This window comes from Anomalospiza imberbis, unplaced genomic scaffold (assembly GCF_031753505.1).
Source record: "Anomalospiza imberbis isolate Cuckoo-Finch-1a 21T00152 unplaced genomic scaffold, ASM3175350v1 scaffold_56, whole genome shotgun sequence".
Taxonomy (NCBI): Eukaryota; Metazoa; Chordata; class Aves; order Passeriformes; family Viduidae; genus Anomalospiza; species Anomalospiza imberbis.
This window is the reverse complement of record NW_027100171.1, coordinates 447,080-459,417: the sequence shown is the minus strand read 5'-3', so window position 1 is coordinate 459,417 and position 12,338 is coordinate 447,080. Positions and strand designations below refer to the sequence as shown.

The following is a 12,338-nucleotide window of genomic DNA, read 5'->3' as shown; positions in this document are numbered from 1 at the left end:
CCTTTTTATTGTGCTGGATCATCATAGATGGGCATAATGGGGAATACACAGAGGTTTGCCTAAATACATGGGACACCTGACTGTGCAAAATTACCACACGAGATGGGAAGAGAGAGGTGATCAGCACACTGCAGCAGCAGACTCCTTGGCTTACCTCATCTCCTGGGACTCCTGGAATGCCAGCTGCAGAGAGCTTTGCGGAGATCCCGCAGCACTGCCGAGAGGGGGACTTATTGCCTTGCGAATAGGGGGGGTCAAGGGTGGTCCCAATGAGCCCTTCTTCATGACCCCTTCAGTGAAATAGGGCGAGGATGTCTGGAAAGAGTAGAACACAGTGCTCAGATCAAGCCTCCAGCCTTGCCTCCACTCATGCCTCAAGACATTTAGCCATGCATTTAACTGGGACCTGGCAGGAAAAGTCAAACTGATGGAGCAGTTTGGCCTAGGATGGGGAAAGGTGACCTAGGAAAGGGAAGTGGTGAGGGACAGCCCCTGTCACATATTTGCCACCTCTCCCCTTCTGCCCAGTTTTCTCCAAGAGTTGCTACATGCCCAGCTGGCATTCCCATGTTTGACATCAAGATGTTTCTGAGGTGCCACTGGCCTTTTGGATGGCATGGGGGTGGCTTTAGATCACTATTCTCTCCCCGCCCCTAAGGTACCTAACAGCCAGTGCTGATCTCCAGCCAAGTCCTCACAAAGCCATTCTGCAGGATGTCCAAACCTGCTTTTCTCAAGCCCCTTGTTTCTCCTGCTGCTGCCCTTCCCTCCTGCAGTTCCTCAGCAGCCTTTGAGCCCAGATGCTGCTGAGCTCTCAGGATGCTCACTGCCCTCCAGCCCCCACACATCCATCATCTCAGGCTCACTGGCATTTAGGAAATTCAGCAGAGCTCCCTGCCCTGCTGCTCTCTGGAAGGTCTCTGCCTGCCCAAGTTCCTCCAGGGCCCCCATGCCATGGCCAGGAATGGGGCTGGAGGCAGTAGGGGCAAATGCACACCCTTCCTTCATATCCCATCCCATTTCTGGCCCAGCTAAAGAGGCAAATCAGGACCTGTTCTACCTTCAGTGAGAAGGTCACTTCCTTTCAGGGATACACTGGGCCCTTTCTCAGCAATGCTGAAATCAAGCACCCAAGCCTTTGATTGGACATTTTGTTTACAAAAGCTGTTGTTCATCTACCTCCTCCTGCACCTCATGGCAAACCCAAAACACGTGCAGTTCCTGGCCCTGCTGCAAAGGCAATCATGGGGCTGGGCTCTGGGCTGCTCTCCCCATGGCCACCTCCCATCCCTTCCCTCTGGACAAAGCCATAACAGAGCACACAGCTGCCCAGAAGCTGATGAAGTCTAGAAATAGCAGCAGAGACAACTGTGCAGAGGGCATGGCTGTACAACTCAAAAGCTGAGACAAGCTGGAACTGACTTTTCAGGACTGCCTGTTCCAGAAAACACCTTTTTCCATCCAAACCAGACACAGCTGACAGAAAACACCACCAGGACACAGAGATGGCTCAAAGAAACCCATTGTTTACTAAATCTAGAAAGATTGCTTGTCCAGATGGGACAACTTTAGCTGCTCTGATTGCTTGTTGGTGTTTTCTCAGCCATAAGACAGAGGAGGAACCGCGACAGGGCCCAGAAACCATTCAAAGACCTCTCCTGGTCTTGATACATGCTGAGGATGTGAAGTCTGCACTACACACCCATGCAGAGACAGCCTGAAGTGCAGTGTCCAGCTGAGCTCTTCTTTGGCTCAGCGGCTTCCCTGGGCTCACATCACAGGAAAAGGTCTCCAAGCTCTGCCACCAGCACATAAACTGAAAATTTACCACACAGAACTTAGTTTGGTCTCCTTACCTTATAACTTTTTTCTTCTGAGCTCTGCTCCCGGCTTTTTCTACTGTCATTATCATAGCCAGTGCCAGTTTCCTTGTTCTCTTTCTCCATGCTGCACATTTCATTAGTGTCAGAAGAAGGAGAGCTCTTCAGGATGGGTGGCAATGGCTTGGAGGGAAGGAGTGAAGAGGGACATGGCCGAAAAGACTTGGAAAAAACGAATCTAGTCACGCCTGTGAAGAGGAGGAATTTTCATTGCACCACCAGAGAACACTCCCAGTGCCTGGGCTCTGGGAGAGTCCACTGAGCCCATCAAGGAATTGAAATGAATTTAAAGAAATTTTAAAAAGAATGGGTTTCAACCAAGCTTTCCAAATGTCACCTCTGAGTCAAGAGTACAATGGTCATTTTAGGACAGACATGCCCTGTACCTACCTGCATGTTCACAGTTCTCCTCCTGGCTTCTGCTGCTGGATGTTGGCCTGGAGAAGACAGAGGCCAAAAAAACATATGAGGAGGTAGAAAGAGAATGGAGGGAATGGGTGTATCATGAAAGGAGGCAAACCTTCTCAGCATGGTCACTCTGATGAAGGAGGAAATGCAACACATAAACCTAACAGGATGCAGAGCTAATTCATTGTCCTTAAGCTTTCCATTGCTGGAGTCACACAGAGCTGGCCAGGCTCGGTGTGAAACAATAGCCAAGTCCAGCAGAGGACCCATCTTGAGCTGCTTTGAATCCCTGCCTCCTCTTGCCCACCACCAGCAGTCATTCTTCAACTTGCATCGTAACTCCCCAATTCTGCTGTCTCTCCTTTTGGAGCCAAGTGGCTTCTACAGCCTCACTGTCTCCTGAGCACTCTTGTCTCCTGAGAATGATATTACACCTCCTGGCTCTTTCAAGAACAAACAGGCTTTTTCCAACTCAGCTGCTAGGGGAGAATATTCAGATTGCACTTGAAAAGCCCTACCAAAGATTTTCCATAGGAATGATACTTCTGTGTCTCCTTCCTTGATGTTATCACTCAGATAAGCATTACAGCTACATTTTCCCACTCATGTCCAAGCCAATATCTTTCCATCTGATACAGTCCTATAACTCTTCTCTAGCACTTTGCCCTCTTTCTTAAGCCCCAATCAAAATATTAAACATTGACCGGATAATACATCTATACCCAAAACTTATCTGGGATCTCATTTCACAGTACAGGCCCAGGCACAATGAAGTTATACCTGATGATTACAGAAGCAGCATCTGAATTTGCAGACACCTCTCCAGTAGCCTCTATTGGCCCATATATATCCTCAGGGGTGCAAAAGCTGACAGACAAGGATCAGAGAATGCAAAGATCTGCAGGATCCAGACCCATGCAATTCAGTTGGCATATGACACCACAACCATTACAGAGGGAATCAACAGCCAAGTCCAGCAGAGGACCCATCTTGAGGTGCTTTGAAGCCCTGCTTCCTCTTCCTCACCACCACCTCTGCTCTTGGGACATCGGTGTTGCCTTTTTATTGTGCTGGATCATCATAGATGGGCATAATGGGGAATACACAGAGGTTTGCCTAAATACATGGGACACCTGACTGTGCAAAATTACCACACGAGATGGGAAGAGAGAGGTGATCAGCACACTGCAGCAGCAGACTCCTTGGCTTACCTCATCTCCTGGGACTCCTGGAATGCCAGCTGCAGAGAGCTTTGCGGAGATCCCGCAGCACTGCCGAGAGGGGGACTTATTGCCTTGCGAATAGGGGGGGTCAAGGGTGGTCCCAATGAGCCCTTCTTCATGACCCCTTCAGTGAAATAGGGCGAGGATGTCTGGAAAGAGTAGAACACAGTGCTCAGATCAAGCCTCCAGCCTTGCCTCCACTCATGCCTCAAGACATTTAGCCATGCATTTAACTGGGACCTGGCAGGAAAAGTCAAACTGATGGAGCAGTTTGGCCTAGGATGGGGAAAGGTGACCTAGGAAAGGGAAGTGGTGAGGGACAGCCCCTGTCACATATTTGCCACCTCTCCCCTTCTGCCCAGTTTTCTCCAAGAGTTGCTACATGCCCAGCTGGCATTCCCATGTTTGACATCAAGATGTTTCTGAGGTGCCACTGGCCTTTTGGATGGCATGGGGGTGGCTTTAGATCACTATTCTCTCCCCGCCCCTAAGGTACCTAACAGCCAGTGCTGATCTCCAGCCAAGTCCTCACAAAGCCATTCTGCAGGATGTCCAAACCTGCTTTTCTCAAGCCCCTTGTTTCTCCTGCTGCTGCCCTTCCCTCCTGCAGTTCCTCAGCAGCCTTTGAGCCCAGATGCTGCTGAGCTCTCAGGATGCTCACTGCCCTCCAGCCCCCACACATCCATCATCTCAGGCTCACTGGCATTTAGGAAATTCAGCAGAGCTCCCTGCCCTGCTGCTCTCTGGAAGGTCTCTGCCTGCCCAAGTTCCTCCAGGGCCCCCATGCCATGGCCAGGAATGGGGCTGGAGGCAGTAGGGGCAAATGCACACCCTTCCTTCATATCCCATCCCATTTCTGGCCCAGCTAAAGAGGCAAATCAGGACCTGTTCTACCTTCAGTGAGAAGGTCACTTCCTTTCAGGGATACACTGGGCCCTTTCTCAGCAATGCTGAAATCAAGCACCCAAGCCTTTGATTGGACATTTTGTTTACAAAAGCTGTTGTTCATCTACCTCCTCCTGCACCTCATGGCAAACCCAAAACACGTGCAGTTCCTGGCCCTGCTGCAAAGGCAATCATGGGGCTGGGCTCTGGGCTGCTCTCCCCATGGCCACCTCCCATCCCTTCCCTCTGGACAAAGCCATAACAGAGCACACAGCTGCCCAGAAGCTGATGAAGTCTAGAAATAGCAGCAGAGACAACTGTGCAGAGGGCATGGCTGTACAACTCAAAAGCTGAGACAAGCTGGAACTGACTTTTCAGGACTGCCTGTTCCAGAAAACACCTTTTTCCATCCAAACCAGACACAGCTGACAGAAAACACCACCAGGACACAGAGATGGCTCAAAGAAACCCATTGTTTACTAAATCTAGAAAGATTGCTTGTCCAGATGGGACAACTTTAGCTGCTCTGATTGCTTGTTGGTGTTTTCTCAGCCATAAGACAGAGGAGGAACCGCGACAGGGCCCAGAAACCATTCAAAGACCTCTCCTGGTCTTGATACATGCTGAGGATGTGAAGTCTGCACTACACACCCATGCAGAGACAGCCTGAAGTGCAGTGTCCAGCTGAGCTCTTCTTTGGCTCAGCGGCTTCCCTGGGCTCACATCACAGGAAAAGGTCTCCAAGCTCTGCCACCAGCACATAAACTGAAAATTTACCACACAGAACTTAGTTTGGTCTCCTTACCTTATAACTTTTTTCTTCTGAGCTCTGCTCCCGGCTTTTTCTACTGTCATTATCATAGCCAGTGCCAGTTTCCTTGTTCTCTTTCTCCATGCTGCACATTTCATTAGTGTCAGAAGAAGGAGAGCTCTTCAGGATGGGTGGCAATGGCTTGGAGGGAAGGAGTGAAGAGGGACATGGCCGAAAAGACTTGGAAAAAACGAATCTAGTCACGCCTGTGAAGAGGAGGAATTTTCATTGCACCACCAGAGAACACTCCCAGTGCCTGGGCTCTGGGAGAGTCCACTGAGCCCATCAAGGAATTGAAATGAATTTAAAGAAATTTTAAAAAGAATGGGTTTCAACCAAGCTTTCCAAATGTCACCTCTGAGTCAAGAGTACAATGGTCATTTTAGGACAGACATGCCCTGTACCTACCTGCATGTTCACAGTTCTCCTCCTGGCTTCTGCTGCTGGATGTTGGCCTGGAGAAGACAGAGGCCAAAAAAACATATGAGGAGGTAGAAAGAGAATGGAGGGAATGGGTGTATCATGAAAGGAGGCAAACCTTCTCAGCATGGTCACTCTGATGAAGGAGGAAATGCAACACATAAACCTAACAGGATGCAGAGCTAATTCATTGTCCTTAAGCTTTCCATTGCTGGAGTCACACAGAGCTGGCCAGGCTCGGTGTGAAACAATAGCCAAGTCCAGCAGAGGACCCATCTTGAGCTGCTTTGAATCCCTGCCTCCTCTTGCCCACCACCAGCAGTCATTCTTCAACTTGCATCATAACTCCCCAATTCTGCTGTCTCTCCTTTTGGAGCCAAGTGGCTCCTACAGCCTCTCTGAAGCAGCAAAAGCTGCTGAGCTGAGACACCAGTCTGAGTGGAGGGCAGCTACTTTTATACAGCTGCCAAAGCTTGACTTTGCCTGCTCGTGCCTTACCCTGGCGACAGTCTCATGCTACATGTGGTCAGAGCCCTGCTGTCTCCTGAGAATGATATTACACCTCCTGACTCTTTCAAGAACAAAAAGCCTTTTTCCAACTCAGCTGCTAGGGGAGGATATTCGGATTGCACTTGAAAAACCCTACCAAAGATTTTCTACATAAATTTTACTTCTGTGTCTATTTCTTTATTTTTATCACTTGGATATGCTTGACAGCTACATTTTCTAAGGCATATCCAAGCCAATATCTTTCCATCTGATACAGTCCTATAACTCTTCTCTAGCACCTTGCTCTTTTTGATCTTAAGCACAGATCAAAATATTAAATGTTGATTGCATTATACATCCTTGAAACTTATCTGGGATCTCATTTCACAGTGCAGGCCCAGGCACAATGAAGTTATACCTGATGATTACAGAAGCAGCATGTGAATTTGCAGACACCTCTCCAGTAGCCTCTATTGGCCCATATATATCCTCAGGGGTGCAAAAGCTGACAGACAAGGATCAGAGAATGCAAAGATCTGCAGGATCCAGACCCATGCAATTCAGTTGGCAAATGACACCGCAACCATTACAGAGGGAATCAACAGCCAAGTCCAGCAGAGGACCCATCTTGAGGTGCTTTGAAGCCCTGCTTCCTCTTCCTCACCACCACCTCTGCTCTTGGGACATCGGTGTTGCCTTTTTATTGTGCTGGATCATCATAGATGGGCATAATGGGGAATACACAGAGGTTTGCCTAAATACATGGGACACCTGACTGTGCAAAATTACCACACGAGATGGGAAGAGAGAGGTGATCAGCACACTGCAGCAGCAGACTCCTTGGCTTACCTCATCTCCTGGGACTCCTGGAATGCCAGCTGCAGAGAGCTTTGCGGAGATCCCGCAGCACTGCCGAGAGGGGGACTTATTGCCTTGCGAATAGGGGGGGTCAAGGGTGGTCCCAATGAGCCCTTCTTCATGACCCCTTCAGTGAAATAGGGCGAGGATGTCTGGAAAGAGTAGAACACAGTGCTCAGATCAAGCCTCCAGCCTTGCCTCCACTCATGCCTCAAGACATTTAGCCATGCATTTAACTGGGACCTGGCAGGAAAAGTCAAACTGATGGAGCAGTTTGGCCTAGGATGGGGAAAGGTGACCTAGGAAAGGGAAGTGGTGAGGGACAGCCCCTGTCACATATTTGCCACCTCTCCCCTTCTGCCCAGTTTTCTCCAAGAGTTGCTACATGCCCAGCTGGCATTCCCATGTTTGACATCAAGATGTTTCTGAGGTGCCACTGGCCTTTTGGATGGCATGGGGGTGGCTTTAGATCACTATTCTCTCCCCGCCCCTAAGGTACCTAACAGCCAGTGCTGATCTCCAGCCAAGTCCTCACAAAGCCATTCTGCAGGATGTCCAAACCTGCTTTTCTCAAGCCCCTTGTTTCTCCTGCTGCTGCCCTTCCCTCCTGCAGTTCCTCAGCAGCCTTTGAGCCCAGATGCTGCTGAGCTCTCAGGATGCTCACTGCCCTCCAGCCCCCACACATCCATCATCTCAGGCTCACTGGCATTTAGGAAATTCAGCAGAGCTCCCTGCCCTGCTGCTCTCTGGAAGGTCTCTGCCTGCCCAAGTTCCTCCAGGGCCCCCATGCCATGGCCAGGAATGGGGCTGGAGGCAGTAGGGGCAAATGCACACCCTTCCTTCATATCCCATCCCATTTCTGGCCCAGCTAAAGAGGCAAATCAGGACCTGTTCTACCTTCAGTGAGAAGGTCACTTCCTTTCAGGGATACACTGGGCCCTTTCTCAGCAATGCTGAAATCAAGCACCCAAGCCTTTGATTGGACATTTTGTTTACAAAAGCTGTTGTTCATCTACCTCCTCCTGCACCTCATGGCAAACCCAAAACACGTGCAGTTCCTGGCCCTGCTGCAAAGGCAATCATGGGGCTGGGCTCTGGGCTGCTCTCCCCATGGCCACCTCCCATCCCTTCCCTCTGGACAAAGCCATAACAGAGCACACAGCTGCCCAGAAGCTGATGAAGTCTAGAAATAGCAGCAGAGACAACTGTGCAGAGGGCATGGCTGTACAACTCAAAAGCTGAGACAAGCTGGAACTGACTTTTCAGGACTGCCTGTTCCAGAAAACACCTTTTTCCATCCAAACCAGACACAGCTGACAGAAAACACCACCAGGACACAGAGATGGCTCAAAGAAACCCATTGTTTACTAAATCTAGAAAGATTGCTTGTCCAGATGGGACAACTTTAGCTGCTCTGATTGCTTGTTGGTGTTTTCTCAGCCATAAGACAGAGGAGGAACCGCGACAGGGCCCAGAAACCATTCAAAGACCTCTCCTGGTCTTGATACATGCTGAGGATGTGAAGTCTGCACTACACACCCATGCAGAGACAGCCTGAAGTGCAGTGTCCAGCTGAGCTCTTCTTTGGCTCAGCGGCTTCCCTGGGCTCACATCACAGGAAAAGGTCTCCAAGCTCTGCCACCAGCACATAAACTGAAAATTTACCACACAGAACTTAGTTTGGTCTCCTTACCTTATAACTTTTTTCTTCTGAGCTCTGCTCCCGGCTTTTTCTACTGTCATTATCATAGCCAGTGCCAGTTTCCTTGTTCTCTTTCTCCATGCTGCACATTTCATTAGTGTCAGAAGAAGGAGAGCTCTTCAGGATGGGTGGCAATGGCTTGGAGGGAAGGAGTGAAGAGGGACATGGCCGAAAAGACTTGGAAAAAACGAATCTAGTCACGCCTGTGAAGAGGAGGAATTTTCATTGCACCACCAGAGAACACTCCCAGTGCCTGGGCTCTGGGAGAGTCCACTGAGCCCATCAAGGAATTGAAATGAATTTAAAGAAATTTTAAAAAGAATGGGTTTCAACCAAGCTTTCCAAATGTCACCTCTGAGTCAAGAGTACAATGGTCATTTTAGGACAGACATGCCCTGTACCTACCTGCATGTTCACAGTTCTCCTCCTGGCTTCTGCTGCTGGATGTTGGCCTGGAGAAGACAGAGGCCAAAAAAACATATGAGGAGGTAGAAAGAGAATGGAGGGAATGGGTGTATCATGAAAGGAGGCAAACCTTCTCAGCATGGTCACTCTGATGAAGGAGGAAATGCAACACATAAACCTAACAGGATGCAGAGCTAATTCATTGTCCTTAAGCTTTCCATTGCTGGAGTCACACAGAGCTGGCCAGGCTCGGTGTGAAACAATAGCCAAGTCCAGCAGAGGACCCATCTTGAGCTGCTTTGAATCCCTGCCTCCTCTTGCCCACCACCAGCAGTCATTCTTCAACTTGCATCATAACTCCCCAATTCTGCTGTCTCTCCTTTTGGAGCCAAGTGGCTCCTACAGCCTCTCTGAAGCAGCAAGAGCTGCTGAGCTGAGACACCAGTCTGAGTGGAGGGCAGCTACTTTTATACAGCTGCCAAAGCTTGACTTTGCCTGCTCGTGCCTTACCCTGGCGACAGTCTCATGCTACATGTGGTCAGAGCCCTGCTGTCTCCTGAGAATGATATTACACCTCCTGACTCTTTCAAGAACAAAAAGCCTTTTTCCAACTCAGCTGCTAGGGGAGGATATTCGGATTGCACTTGAAAAACCCTACCAAAGATTTTCTACATAAATTTTACTTCTGTGTCTATTTCTTTATTTTTATCACTTGGATATGCTTGACAGCTACATTTTCTAAGGCATATCCAAGCCAATATCTTTCCATCTGATACAGTCCTATAACTCTTCTCTAGCACCTTGCTCTTTTTGATCTTAAGCACAGATCAAAATATTAAATGTTGATTGCATTATACATCCTTGAAACTTATCTGGGATCTCATTTCACAGTGCAGGCCCAGGCACAATGAAGTTATACCTGATGATTACAGAAGCAGCATGTGAATTTGCAGACACCTCTCCAGTAGCCTCTATTGGCCCATACATATCCTCAGGGGTGCAAAAGCTGACAGACAAGGATCAGAGAATGCAAAGATCTGCAGGATCCAGACCCATGCAATTCAGTTGGCAAATGACACCGCAACCATTACAGAGGGAATCAACAGCCAAGTCCAGCAGAGGACCCATCTTGAGGTGCTTTGAAGCCCTGCTTCCTCTTCCTCACCACCACCTCTGCTCTTGGGACATCGGTGTTGCCTTTTTATTGTGCTGGATCATCATAGATGGGCATAATGGGGAATACACAGAGGTTTGCCTAAATACATGGGACACCTGACTGTGCAAAATTACCACACGAGATGGGAAGAGAGAGGTGATCAGCACACTGCAGCAGCAGACTCCTTGGCTTACCTCATCTCCTGGGACTCCTGGAATGCCAGCTGCAGAGAGCTTTGCGGAGATCCCGCAGCACTGCCGAGAGGGGGACTTATTGCCTTGCGAATAGGGGGGGTCAAGGGTGGTCCCAATGAGCCCTTCTTCATGACCCCTTCAGTGAAATAGGGCGAGGATGTCTGGAAAGAGTAGAACACAGTGCTCAGATCAAGCCTCCAGCCTTGCCTCCACTCATGCCTCAAGACATTTAGCCATGCATTTAACTGGGACCTGGCAGGAAAAGTCAAACTGATGGAGCAGTTTGGCCTAGGATGGGGAAAGGTGACCTAGGAAAGGGAAGTGGTGAGGGACAGCCCCTGTCACATATTTGCCACCTCTCCCCTTCTGCCCAGTTTTCTCCAAGAGTTGCTACATGCCCAGCTGGCATTCCCATGTTTGACATCAAGATGTTTCTGAGGTGCCACTGGCCTTTTGGATGGCATGGGGGTGGCTTTAGATCACTATTCTCTCCCCGCCCCTAAGGTACCTAACAGCCAGTGCTGATCTCCAGCCAAGTCCTCACAAAGCCATTCTGCAGGATGTCCAAACCTGCTTTTCTCAAGCCCCTTGTTTCTCCTGCTGCTGCCCTTCCCTCCTGCAGTTCCTCAGCAGCCTTTGAGCCCAGATGCTGCTGAGCTCTCAGGATGCTCACTGCCCTCCAGCCCCCACACATCCATCATCTCAGGCTCACTGGCATTTAGGAAATTCAGCAGAGCTCCCTGCCCTGCTGCTCTCTGGAAGGTCTCTGCCTGCCCAAGTTCCTCCAGGGCCCCCATGCCATGGCCAGGAATGGGGCTGGAGGCAGTAGGGGCAAATGCACACCCTTCCTTCATATCCCATCCCATTTCTGGCCCAGCTGAAGAGCCAGAGCAGAACCTGTTCTACCTTCAGTGAAGGGGTCAGTTCCTGTCAGGGAAAAGCTCTCATAGCTCTGCTGACCGCATACATACTGAAAATTTTCCACACTGGCCTTAGCTTGGCCTTCTTACCTTACATCCTGTTCCCTCTGAACTCAGCTCCTGTTTTTTTCTATGGTCCTCATCATAGCTGCTGCCATTTTTCCCATTTTCCTGCTCTCCGCTGCATATCTGGCCCGGCATGGTAGAAGGAGAGCTCTTCTGGATGGGAGGCAATGGCTTGGAGGGAAGGAGCATAGAGGGACTGGCCAGGGAAAACCTCTTGGCAAGAGGGTAGCCAGTCATGCCTGCAAAGTGGAGACACAAAATATAACAGAGGCCACAATGCAAACCTAAAGCATCTGAAGCTCCGTATTTCATGGGACGCATTTCCTGCCAACTTCTAAACAGCTGCCCAGGGAAACATGCTCCTGCTGGCAGACACTGGAGGCAGGCCAGGGGAAAACCCTGACCCACTTCCACAGAGCTACCACAGGAACAGCCTGGCCTCTGGGCTGCCCTGGGACAGCAGGGAGCCCAGAGGCCTGTGCTTTCCAGGAATGGCTCAGCTGCACATGCACCCTCCTGCTCCTCTCCCTGCCCCACAGCTGAGCAGCCCTACAGCTACACGGGGCACTGGGAGAGCACAGCTCCATGCAGGGGGCACATGCAGGGCACAGCTGTTCCCTGGGAATGTGCACAGGCTCTCTGGGCTGCCACAAGACCCTTCCTCCCACCAGAGATGGGCCCAGCTCCCCCCTCACCTCTGTGTGAGCCTGAGCCTTGCTCACAAGGGAAGAAGTGACTTAGGTGAACTCCCACCTTTATCATCAGCACATCTAATGGGTGTGGCACTCAAGGGGAATAATTGTTAGTTATTGAGACAATTTCTTTGGTTTTATTATTCATGGAACTAGCCTGCATTTAATTCTTCTGAGCAGTATTGAGTTAGCAAGTCTGAAGGGAAAGGTTGAAGGCTCCAATGATAAG

General features: G+C 49.8%; 1 long non-coding RNA gene across 1 annotated transcript; it reads right to left on the bottom strand.

Moving 5' to 3' along the window:
- LOC137467270 (uncharacterized) lies at positions 1 to 11,328 on the bottom strand. The gene is made up of 4 exons (XR_010995474.1): positions 10,432 to 11,328; positions 6,966 to 9,128; positions 3,500 to 5,662; positions 1 to 2,317 (listed from the first exon to the last, which is right to left on the bottom strand). It is a non-coding gene; the product is annotated as an uncharacterized lncRNA (long non-coding RNA).
- Positions 11,329 to 12,338: the final 1,010 nt, after the last annotated feature.